Here is a 13,149-nt window from a genome sequence, read left to right on the forward strand (position 1 = left end):
GCCATGATGCATGGATCGTTTGATCCCAACGGAAGACAACAACAGGAATTTAAGAAGGAACTGATTTGGTGCTGAAACTGATGATTAGACACAAGGAAAATTTCATCGCCCTAGCCATGCTCACTGGTGGCATCCAGGACGAGGCATAGAGATAATAACGGGGAAATGAGAGGATAAAAAAACCAGCTCAGTGGAAATGAGAGAAGCGAGAGGAACATTTTTCCCTTGACAATACAATGACCTTTAGTTACATCTACAGGTGCAAAGCTAGTTTAGTATAGTACATTCATGGGTACTATAAGTTTATTGCTGGCTCCATAATAACATCAGAACTTTACTTTTCTTACTACATAACACCGAAGTATAATTTTTCATGGAAGTAGTGAAGTCGCTTGACAAGAAACTACATAACAAGAATACCTATTCATAGTCCATATAGCTGCAGGCACTACTGGGCAGGAATGGTTAGGACAGCATGCAAATAATCAACATGATGATCTTCACATGTTTTAATCCCAGCAGATAGCTCATCACTGACATGTCGTGCCGTTGGCCTACCTGATGGGTTAGGCTTCAAGCACTGAACTGCAACACTGAGCACGATGTATATTTCTCTGGCGGTTTCAGCATCCTGGAGCTCGAGCCTGGAATCCAGCAAATCCTTCAGACACACATCATTCTTGTTGGTTGTCAAGTAGATGGATGAGAGTAAATCGCCTGGATGATATCCCATAAATAGCTCAAGAACAAGCACTCCGAAACTGTATACATCACATTTCTCTGTCACGTTCTCCGTATATGCTAACTCTGCAATTAACACCAGATAATTAGTATATTTGTTGAAACTAAACAGTTCAAATTTCCCTGTATACGCTAGCTCTGCAATTGATACCAATTATTTTAATGATGTTCCAGTTAACAGTTCATAGTTCATCTGATGATATTAGCATATTCCACGAATACATCAAAGTTTACATGTACAAAAATATATATATATATATATATACTGACATAGTTAAGATTAGAAAATTAAATGACAATACAGATAAGGTACAATTTTATTTTTACCTGGGGCAAGGTAGCCTTTTGTTCCAGCAAGCCTTGTCAGATTCAGGCTATTAGCATTGAGAATTTTAGCAGTGCCAAAATCAGAGATACAAGCTCTAAACTCGTCATCAAGCAAAATATTTTTGCTTGTTATATCTCGGTGTACTATTGGTGACGAACAATCATGATGCATGTATGTCAAAGCATGAACCACATCCAACACAATATTTATCCGCTTTTTCCAGTTCAATTCGATTGCCCTTTCATTGGCCCTCAGTATTTCCGCCAAGTTTCCCCTCTCCATGTATTCATAGATAAGAAACCTTCCTTTGCTAGAGCAACAATACCCAAATAGTTTTACGATGTTTCGATGCCGAATCTGCACCAACGCATCAATCTCACGATTGAACACCAACTCGTTGAGGCAACACTCATCTTCTATCATGTGTATCTTCTTCACTGCAAATATTTCATATGTTGCAAGTGTAGCTTTGTAGACAGATCCATATCCCCCGGTACCTATGCAATATGTCTCGCTAAAATCGTTTGTTGCTTCAACGATTTGCTTGAACACATTTGCCCCATCGAAACTCCAAACAGAGAAGACATTTGCTTGTGTTACTCTATCAATGTTAATTGACTTGGATTTTTTTCTCCCATATTGAAACATCAATATCAATGCAACAAGAATAAGAGATATCAGAGCAGGAATTGTGGCTAATAGAATTGTTGTGTATCCTTTCCTTTTCCCTCTGCCCTGAGTTGCACTACTACAAGGGGGTAATCCTTTCACTACACCACATAACATCTTATTATTAATGAACCACTGGATTGGAGCTCCTTGGAAGAGCTTACTCTTTGGGACTGGTCCTTCCAACCCATTGTAAGATACATCAATGGATGCCAAGCTTTCCATGTTTTGAAATGTTGATGGGATGGGGCCATTTAACTCATTGTGTGAAAGATTCAAGTTACGTAGCATGATGAGACCACTAAGTTGGCTTGGTATCGCCCCAACAAATGAATTATCACTTAAATCCAACAACTCATGTAAGCTGACCAACATCGATAGCTTGGCAGGAATGTTTCCTTTGAAGTAATTGTGACTTAAATTCAATGAGCGAAGCTTTACACAATTGTCAAATGATCCTTGTATCGAACGGCGCCCCTGTTGCGGTGGTTTGTGCTCGTCCGGGGTTTGGGCTGTGTTTGACAGTGGCGGTGTTGTAGGTCTCCGGACGAAAGTCTTGCCCGACTCGGTCGGTGCCGGCAACGACGACGCTCGAGGGCGCCGTTCTCCTCCTTGGAGGCGTTGGCCGTGGAGTCCACACACACCTCCGCCTATCATTCCGGGGTGAAAACCCAAATCCTGCTGCGCTGGATTGAATGACGGCGGCGTCTCTGGACGTCGTGACCTCCTTGGAGGCGTCATTTTTTGGAATGTTTGGGAGCCACCTCCGGCAATGCCTGACTGCTGCTTGGGTTGACGTTTTCGTGTTCCGTCGGTGCGCGAGTGCCGCTGGCTTGCTTTGCGGCCTGCCTCACCCCTCGAAGCTTGAAAGGCCTAGCCGTCTCTTTCGGCTCTGACTTCCTTTCCAGGGACGTGGACCGGGCAGTCGCGGCGCTCGCTGTTGCCGTCGTGCTAGTGCCATTCGGCGGCGCTCCAGACCTGGTTTATCCAGGTCGTGTGGCCAGGTGTGCGGGTTTTCGCCGGTTTTCCCAGAAAAACTGTGCCGTGTGTGGTTTTCTCTTGTCTGGTTTTCCTTATAAACTGGACACGGTGTTGTGTTTGTATCGGTTTTCGGCCAGTTTCCCTTATAAACTGGCCAAATTTCCCTCTCCTTAATGAAAAGGCAGAGCTCCTGCCGGTTGCTCCAAAAAAAAAAAAAAATCCTTGTATCGAACTGCTTAGGTTATTTGATGACAAGTCCAACAACTCTAGATTGGACAGTGCTCCAATTTCTTGTGGTATGCTTCCATGGAGCAAATTGTCTGCGAGGCTCAATTGGAACAAATTTTCTAGATTGCCCAGTTCACTAGGAAGTTCCCCTTTAAGTTTGTTTGATGAAAGATCAAGTACCTTTAACTGTGACAGCTGTCCCAAACTTGCTGGTATTTTACCCATGATGTTGTTGTTCGAGATGTCTAGCTTGGTAAGATTACGACATTCTCTCCAGTGGTTTGATAATTGACCAAACAAATTATTCGAGCTCATATCTATATATACCAGATTTGGCTGAACTCCGAAAGCAGAGATATCTCCTTCGATTTGGTTCCTTTCAAGACGAACTCTGACTAGGCTTCTGCAGTGTACCAAACTTGATGGCAGAGGTCCATTCAGGTTGTTATCAAATGCATTTAGTATCTTGAGCCGGCCTCCGGCACACAACTCAGGTGGCAAGGGACCAAAAAGATTGTTGTTGTCAAATTGCAGTTCCTCAAGATCCATTAAGTTACCAATTTCTGGAGGAAGATGTCCAGAAAATTGATTAGTACCAAGGTACAAGCTAGTGAGCATACTCAAATTTCCAAAAATATTGGGGATGGAACCCATGAGTTTGTTGCCACCAAGAACCAACTCTTGTAAATTCACCAGGTAACCTATTTCTCGGGGAAGATATCCAGATAATTGATTACTATTAAAGTACAAGCTAGCGAGCTTAGTCATATTTCCAATGATATTCGGAATGGAACCCGTGAGCTTGTTATGGCTAAGTTCCAAATCTTCTAAATTCACCAAATTGCTTATTTTCCTAGGAATACTCCCATAGAATTGATTATAATCAAGGTTCACTCTAATGAGCTTAGTCCAATTTCCAATGATATCGGGGATGGGACCCATGAGTTTGTTGCCGCTAAGATCCAATGTTTCTAGATTCATGAGGTAACCTAGTTCTTCAGGAATGGGTCCCGAAAGATGGTTATTCCACATGTTCAAGCCAGTGAGGCGAATCAAACTTCCAAAAGTTTCAGGGATGGAGCCCATGAGTTTGTTTTCGCTGAGAGCCAACTCTTGCAAATTCACCAGGTAACCTAGTTCTCGAGGAAGATATCCGGAGATCTGATTATCATCAAGGTACAAGATGCTGAGTTTAGTTAAATTCCCAAAATTTCTTGGAATGGGGCCTGTGAGGTTGTTGCTGGAAAAATCTAACGTGACCAGCTTACTAGCATTCCCTAAATTTATTGGAGTGAGGCCTGTGAGGTTGTTGCTGGATAGATCTAATCTGACTAGCTTATTTAGGTAGCCTAGTTCATTGGGGATGGGACCAGACAACTGGTTTGCTGACAAGACTAGCCCCACGAGACTCTTTAGTTGTCCTATTTGATTTGGTATCTCACCAGAAAGCTCATTCTCTTGCAGCATCAGGTGCCGCAGGTTTGGCATGGATGATGCTAAAGCGGGTGGAAAAGAGCCCCTTATCTGATTGTTGGCGAGTTGGATACTCGTCAGGGTCATCAACGCCGTGAAGTTGAGGGTGCCGAGATCTCTCAGCCGCAGCCCCCGGAGCGAGATCTCGACGATCACATCTTGGTGGCTTGCTTCATGTTTGCTGCACCTGATGCCATGCCAGCTGCACGGCCATATATTGTTTTCCCAAGATTGCAGCTGGTCTGCATGACTCTAGAGTGGCTTTCCAGGCGAGGAGAGCTCCGGCTTGTTCTTCCAGGGATGGCACTGGCATGGCTTGGGGAATCCAGGCCAGTAGCAGAGTAAATGAGATGAGCTTCAGCTTCAGTGTATGGGAGGTCTTCATTGCTAGTCGCATTGCAGGAGTAGCTAGCTATAGTAGGGTTTTGTTCTTGGTGTATGCCTGGGAAAGCCTCACGGAGTGACCAGTGTTTATTTTTTTTGGACAAAAGTGACCAGTATATATATGTGCACGATCTGGCACTTTCGTTTGTGTACCTCGCACCACGGCCTGGGAGGCAAAGACTCCACGTACTACTTGACGACTAGCAGCCAGTCGTCTCGGACGCCGACTCCTGTACCTCGGCTCCATTCGATCGATCGTCAGAACACAGAGATCTCCAACATTTCGTGTACTGAAGCCATCAGCAAATTATTTCAAGCCGTAAAAGACACGGTTCTCGTAGCTGATGTATCGAAGAACGAACCGTGTCCACCCAAAATAGATTCTGGAAATCACGCCCATCATCAGGATGAAGTTCTCATTGAATTTCCCTCAAAAGAAAAGTTCTCATTGAATTAATACTAGCTCCAGTTTGTCAACATCAATAGGAACCCAGAGAAAATCATGTCAGACTACTGTCTGGTTCCTACTGAAAATCACACTGCCGTGCCGACGGAGCGATGTGACTGAACTCCAGACTAGACTATTTAACACGGCCAGATTGCACGCAACGCGGTTTAAAAACACCACTACCAAAAAGAGAATCAAATGCAGCGTGGACTTCAGTGAAACGGATCAAACACGCCAAATACTAGAGCCTTTTATTAGTTTTAAAAAAAATCCAAAACTAAAAGTTTCATTGCCTGTGGCAATGCCGGCGTTGTTGCTGTCAAACAAAATGCAGGGATGTGATCTCAAAAAAAAAAAAAGCATGGATCGTGCGCCTTGAATGTAGCTGTTGAAGAATGCCCACTATGATCGCACACTTGATAAGGCGTCCAAGATAATCATGTCGGGGTCTTGGTATCGCAAAAGAACACGGATACCTTGGCGAGACCCTTGAATTTATCAGACCACATGGGGCTAGCAACGCTCCAAACTCAACAAAGCCATGGTGACGTCGGACAGATGCGGTAGCAGCATGACAGAGAGACATAGAGATACCTAGGTTCAGGGTTCTCGTGGCGAGGTAAAACCTCTACGTCCTGCCTTGGAGTGGTATTGATATCTCCGAGAGGGGGTATGGTGTTACAAGGTGGTGGCTTGGTGAGATCTTCCCTATATCTCAATATGACGTGCTCTAGGTTGAAGATGAAGCGGGGAAAGGGAAATGGTATCCAAAGAGGGATTGGAAGAAGATGCCGAAGATCCAGGTCAAGATCCCTTCTACTCGGCAGCTGCCCCTCCTTTTATAGAGGCACCAACTCTCCTTCCCAAGGAATTTTTTTTTTGCGGAATGGAGGAGATAATATTAAACCAGCGATCTTACAGATAAACCCAGAAGAAACTGAAAATTACAACAAGGCCCTTCTTCTAGATCTCGACGGGGACGCCGCACGGAAGCCGTCGGTGGCGCGCCGCTGCCGCTGCTCCGCTTCATGCCTTGGATAGGAGTCAGCCCCGAGGCAGCCGGGAAGTCGCCGATCGCCGGATCTGCCGATCCTACTCGCCGGAACGCCGCCATCGTCGCGCTGGACTTCAACACCATCTCCACCACTTTAATACTACGGATCTGCCGCACCGGATCCGGCCGGGGCACACCGAGCGCCGCTACTCCGAAGACCAGCGACCTCGACGAAGACGGCCACCGCGCGAAGGAGCTCCGAAGACCACCCACGCGAGAGGGGAGAGCAGCCGCCACCACACACCACACCGCCGCCATCACCGCCTCCAGGACGACGCCGGCTGAGATACAACCGAACCCTACACTATATACAAGCCTCGATCTACGGATTCCCCACCCTCCCGCCGCCGAGGCGACCGCCGGAGGAGGAGGAATCCGCAGATCGGAGGCGAGCGAGGTGGGACGACGGAGGAGTTTCAGAAATCGCCTCTCTGGGTACTGTAGCGGGAGAGAGGAGGCGTCCAAGTCGCGTATTGGGTATCTTCCCAAGGAAACTTTGAAGATTGGGTAACCACAAGAGTGTCCAAGGAAGATTTCATATGTCCCTAACTACCCTTGTGGACTTGGTCATGGCCACGCCAAGCATCTTGGTCTACAGGGAGTGGTTGTGGATGATGTCGGCACTTCCTATTGTACTGCATTCTTGCGGTGACCCAGCATACCACTGCATGGTGTAGTACGCAAGTCGTTGAAATAACACAAGGGAAACACCGTTTCACTCATATTACATCCCTCAGAGTGGTACAATAGAAACATTTTCGAGTCCAAGGCATGTTTATAGAAGGATACACGAACTGTTTACAGAAGATCAACATAGCCTCCTACTTTACAGTGAGGTAAAACTTCAAATAAAACTCTAGAAGAACAACTCGTAGTCTAACTAATTGCTAACTCTAACTCTAGAGCTACTTGGCTTGCTATAGAACTCTAGCTACTTAGGTATTATGATTAGGGAAATGGTTCCCTTCTATTACTAGTCTAGGTTTTCACTTTTGCACAAGTTGAATCACTCGTAAGAGCATCTCCAACAGACGCTGTAAAATCTGGCGCTGTAAACCGGCGATTCGGCGCGCTGTATACCGCTAGCGCGTGTGTTAGCGAATTTGCCCGCGGCAGAGGCTCTATTTTGCAGCGCGCGTTGCTGTGCGAAAAACGCACCTCCGGCAGAGGCTCTATTTTGCAGCGCGCGCGCGGCACAAACTGCTAATCCGACCGTTTTTTTAAATTTAAATCAAACAAACTATGAAAATTTGATCGAAAATATGAATATATTTTAAAAGTTTAACGATACAATGCGACATATAGAACTGCTAACTACTCGTCCGACTCCCAATCGAAGTCCGAGCTGCTCGGAGTCGTCTCCGACACCGGCGTCATCGTCAACTCGAAGGAGGAGAGGACGATGGTCGACGGCCCTGCGCCGTTCTTCTTTTCCTCCTCCTTCCTCGCCGCCTTCGCGGCCCTCGCCGCCTACCTCGCCGCGGACTCGGCGCGGCGCTTGTCGCGGCTAGCTTTTTTCTTCGCCTTCGCCGCCGCCTTCTCCTCCTCCTTCTGCTCCTTCTCCGCGTAGAAGGCCGCCGTGGCGGCGACGTCCTCGGGGAAGCGGCGCGCCCATTCAAGGCGAAGCGCCTCGTCGCGCTCGGCGATGAGAAGGCGCTGCTCCAGCTCCCGCCGTCGGCGCTGCTGCTCCCGCGTGATCACCGGCGGCGGCGGCGCGAGTATCTCCGCCTGCTCCCGCGTGAACACGTCGTGGAAGTTCATTGCGCGGCGGGAGCGGCCCAGCCGCCACGCGACGGCGTCGTACGCCCGCGCCACCTCGTGCGCCGTGTCGAACGTGCCGAGGCGGATTCGCTCCTCGTCGGAACGGATTTCCGCGTCGAATCCGCCCGAACGCCGTGGTAGCCGGAGGCGGGGCGGTGGCGCGGAGGCATCTTCGCGCGGGGGCGGAGGGGACGACGGCGGAGTCGCGTGGAGGCGAAACGGCCGGAGGCGGAGCGGCGCGGGAGGGAGAGAGGCGGGAAGAGAAACGGACGGAGGCGGAGACGCGTGGGAGGGATGACAGTTGGCCGCTTCGCGCGTGGCGTGTTTATAGCGCGCGCGGCAGCGCACGCGGCAGATACCCCGCGCGGGATAGCGCGAAAGCGTGCGGGCGGCAAAAAATTTAGCGCGCGCGTCGTTTTCCCGCCTCCGCTGGAGCAGCGTGGCAGCGCCCGCGTGCGTCAAACCGGCGGTTTTTTTGCCTGGCGCCTGTTGGAGATCTAAGTAGTACATTTGTACTGGCCATATTGCTCAGCCCGGCCGTTTTCAATGCTCAGTAAACAGCCTGCTATCCTTGGAAGCCCAATCAAACTCCACTTAGGCTGGTGCCAATGGGGGCGGGAGTGGAGGCGGTATCGTCCGGCTTGGGGCGAGAGGCGGGCGAGAGTGGGGCGGGACGCGAGCGCGGGGCGCTGGGGCTGGCGCCGGGCGCTACCGCCCGCTGCCGCCCGGCTACCGCCCGCGTTGGGGGCGACAGCGAGGCGAGAGAGGGGCGATAGCGGCGCTAGTGGAGGCGGTAGGGAGGCGATAGAGAGGAGAGAGGAAGTGAGAGATGACACTATAGCCCGTGCACTGACACCGTGGGGTGAGAGTGGGGTGAGAGTGAGGGTGAGAGCTGACGTGGCGAGGCTATAGTGTGGTGATGCATTGGCACCAGCCTTACGAGCCTAGGAGTAAAAAGTAATTTCCGCAGATTGAAGAACGAAAAAGTAATTTCCTTAGACGAGACTGTTCGGCGCGGCGGTGCCGCCCTCGTCCGGCGGCCATGACCTGAGCTCTGCCCCGGCAGTTCCCCGCGAGGACGAGGCTTCCATTCGTGGCGGCTCGGATTTTGACACGCGTGCTCGGCGGACGGGTGCCGGAGGATAGGGCAGCAAGGTCAAGCCACGCGCGGTGCGATTCCGAGGCACACAAATCGTGTTGAACACTTGTCGGGAGAAATTAGGGCTCGTAATCAGCGTCATTGGTGCTCAAAACCCTGAAACTCCTTGAGAGATCTTTCCAATTAGTGCGCGCGATTAGGAGTACTAGTTGTGCTTACAGCTTACAGTTTATCTTGTTTAGCTACTCTTACGCCTAAAGATTCAGCATTAGTCGAGTGCTATTATTCACTACGGGAGAAACTTCATGTGCCGACGGCCAGCCCATGTGCCGACGGCCAAATGTCGGGCCGTCGGCACAGAGGCCCTCGTCGACCGGCGACGGAGCTGACCGTCGGCGCACGGTCACCGTCGGCACACTGCTGTCTACACCGACGGTCACCGTCGGCGCAAACCGGACCGTCGGCACAGAAAGTTGGCGCCCGAAGGTCACCGTCGGCACAGCCACGGCCGTCGGTACACGCGCAGACAGGCGGGCCCAGCCGTTAGGCTGTCACGGCGCCGTCTACACTGTGCCGACGGTAGCCCACGGCGCAACGGCGGCCGTCGGCACAGGGACTGAATACTGGGTCCCCCTTCTGCTGTGCCGACGGTCACCCACGACACAAACAAGGCCGTCGGCACAGCCAACTATGCACATTTTTTTGTTTTTCCATTTTTTTTGCATCAAAGAGATAATTATTACCCATATAATTATTAATCCCAATCATTTTTTTTTATTTATTTCTCACTGCTATTTTGGCGAACCCCTTTGCGGGAAACCTATATATATGTATAAGGGCGGTATAGAACCCCTTCGCCGTAAATCGAACCTCGGAGGGGGTGAATGGCCCACACACGATACAAAATACTTAAGAGCCACACACGATACAAAATACTTAAATAACTAGACTCACACACATACCAAAGCGCTTACAGAACTAGACCCACACACGAACCGAAACGAGTTAAAGAACTACACCCACACGAGAGGAAGCAAAACACTTAAAGAAACTACACCCACACACATGAACCAAAACACTTAAAGAACTAGACCCACACACAAACCAAAACATTTAAAGAACTACACCCACACACGAACAAAGCACTTAACACTGGGTCGACACATGACCCGCTAGACACACGGACTCGACACACACATATTAATCGGAGAAGTCGAAATCTTCATCCTCGCGCGGGGTGTCCTTCGAAGCGGTGGTTGTGAAGTTCCACAACCATCGTTCATCATTCTCCCCCCATGTCGACGCCTCTCCTTTGGCGTACTCTGCTTCAACCTCGGCCTTCCTCTGCCGCTTTCCCGCCCTCCTCTCTCTCCTGTACGTCTGCTTCTCCTTCCAGAATGCGCGCGTTGCCTCGACGTCTCCGGGATGGTCTCTGCGCCACTGTGCCATGAACTGCTCGTCCGCCTCGGTGGTATCAATCCGCCGCTCGGCCAGCCCTGTACCGCCGCGCTTCACCCCGTGAGCGAAGTAGTGGCTCGGTAGAGAGACTGCGAGCTTCCGTCGGAGACCCGACCTCCGGGAAGTGCATTTCGTGGCGCGGCCGGCCAAACCTCCAAGCCGCAACGTCGTATGCGCGGGCAGCGGCCTCCTTCGTGTAGAAGGTGCCGAGCCACACACGCGTACCACCGGCGGTGATTTCAGCCGCGAAATGTCCCGCAGGCCGCGAGCGAACGCCGATGAAGCCCGTGTTGCTACGGCGACGAGCAGCCATCTCGGCGGCAGCTCGGCTCGGAGGATTTTGTGGTTCTATTGGATGAGAGAAGTGATGAGGGGAGAAATGTTGCTGGTGCTGTTAGTGGAGAAGCCATGGCTATATATAGGCCGACGAGGGGCTGAAACGGCGGGAAAACATGGCGGGAGAGAATGGGCGGGAAAGGGTGGGCGGGAAAAAAGGGCGGGAGAGAAGCAGCGGGAAAGGGTGGGCGGGGAAAAAAGGGCGGGAGAGAAGGAGCGGGAAAGGGTGGGCGGGAAAAAAAGGGCGGGAGAGAAGAAGCGGGAAAAGGGTGGGCGGGAAAAAAAGGGCAGGAGAGATTCTGCATGAAAGGGTGGGCGGGAAAAAAGGGCGGGAGAGAAGCAGCGGGAAAAGGGTGGGCGGGAAAAAAAGGGCAGGAGAGATTCTGCATGTATAGGGGGGAACTCCCTCGGAGGTGAACCGTAGAGAACCTTGGGATCATAGGGTATGATCCTTGTTTCCACATGTACCTATGACCTAAGCAAGCTCAAACGTAGGCATACGCCCACCGGGGGACCCCGATGGGATGCGATCAAAGGGGTAGACGGCGCGGTCAACGGAACTAGGGTTTCGTCGAAATCGAGCATCGGACCTAGGGAATGGCCCCAAAAGTTTTGTGTGTCCACATGGCATGCACAAAAGTGATTTGAGATGGTTCTATATCCAATGCTACCCCTCCGGGTGTGCTCGGCTTCTTGGACATGGGGTTCCTACACTTAGGCAGATTCTGCATGTATAGGGGGGAACTCCCTCGGAGGTGAACGGCAGAGAACCTTGGGATCATATGGGATGATCCTTGTTTCCACATGTACCTATGACCTAACCAAGATCAAACGTAGGCATACGCCCACCGGGGAACCCCGATGGGATGCAGTCAAAGGGGTAGACGGCGCGATCAACAGAACTAGGGTTTCGTCAGAAATCGAGCATCGGACCTAGGGAATGGCCCCAAAAGTTGTGTGTGTCCACATGGCATGCACAAAAGTGATTTGAGATGGTTCTATATCCAATGCTACCCCCTCCGGGTGTGCCCGACTTCTCGGACATGGGGTTCCTACACTTAGGCAGATTCTGCATGTATAGGGGGGAACTCCCTCGGAGGTGAACCGGAGAGAACCTTGGGATCATATGGGATGATCCTTGTTTCCACATGTACCTATGACCTAAGCAAGCTCAAACGTAGGCATACGCCCACCGGGGGACCCCGATGGGATGCGATCAAAGGGGTAGACGGCGCGGTCAACGGAACTAGGGTTTCGTCGGAAATCGAGCATCGGACCTAGGGAATGGCCCCAAAAGTTGTGTGTGTCCACATGGCATGCACAAAAGTGATTTTAGATGGTTCTATATCCAATGCTACCCCTCCGGGTGTGCCCGGCTTCTCGGACGGGGGTTCCTACACTTAGGCGGATTCCGCATGTATAGGGGGAACTCCCTCGGAGGTGAACGGTAGAGAACCTTGGGATCATATGGGATGATCCTTGTTTCCACATGTACCTATGACCTAACCAAGATCAAACATAGGCATACGCCCACCGGGGGAACCCCGATGGGATGCAGTCAAAGGGGTAGACGGCGCAGTCAACAGAACTAGGGTTTCGTCAGAAATCGAGCATCGGACCTAGGGAATGGCCCCAAAAGTTGTGTGTGTCCACATGGCATGCACAAAAGTGATTTGAGATGGTTCTATATCCAATGCTACCCCTCCGGGTGTGCCCGACTTCTCGGACATGGGGTTCCTACACTTAGGCAGATTCTGCATGTATAGGGGGAACTCCCTCGGAGGTGAACCGGAGAGAACCTTGGGATCATATGGGATGATCCTTGTTTCCACATGTACCTATGACCTAACCAAGCTCAAACGTAGGCATACGCCCACCGGGGACCCCGATGGGATGCGATCAAAGGGGTAGACGGCGCGGTCAACGGAACTAGGGTTTCGTCAGAAATCGAGCATCGGACCTAGGGAATGGCCCCAAAAGTTGTGTGTGTCCACATGGCATGCACAAAAGTGATCTGAGATGGTTCTATATCCAATGCTACCCCCTCCGGGTGTGCCCGGCTTCTCGGACAGGGGGTTCCTACACTTTGGCAGATTCTGCATGTATAGGGGGGAACTCCCTCGGAGGTGAACGGTAGAGAACCTTGGGATCATATGGGATGATCCTTGTTTCCACATGTACCTATGACC

At 50.7% G+C, this 13,149-nt stretch overlaps 1 pseudogene; it reads right to left on the reverse strand.

The window, feature by feature from the left end:
* Positions 1-266: 266 nt before the first annotated feature.
* LOC124691251 lies at positions 267-4,875 on the reverse strand (annotated as a pseudogene).
* Between the last annotated feature and the right edge of the window lie 8,274 nt (positions 4,876-13,149).

This window comes from Lolium rigidum, chromosome 2 (assembly GCF_022539505.1).
Source record: "Lolium rigidum isolate FL_2022 chromosome 2, APGP_CSIRO_Lrig_0.1, whole genome shotgun sequence".
Classification (NCBI taxonomy): domain Eukaryota; kingdom Viridiplantae; phylum Streptophyta; class Magnoliopsida; order Poales; family Poaceae; genus Lolium; species Lolium rigidum.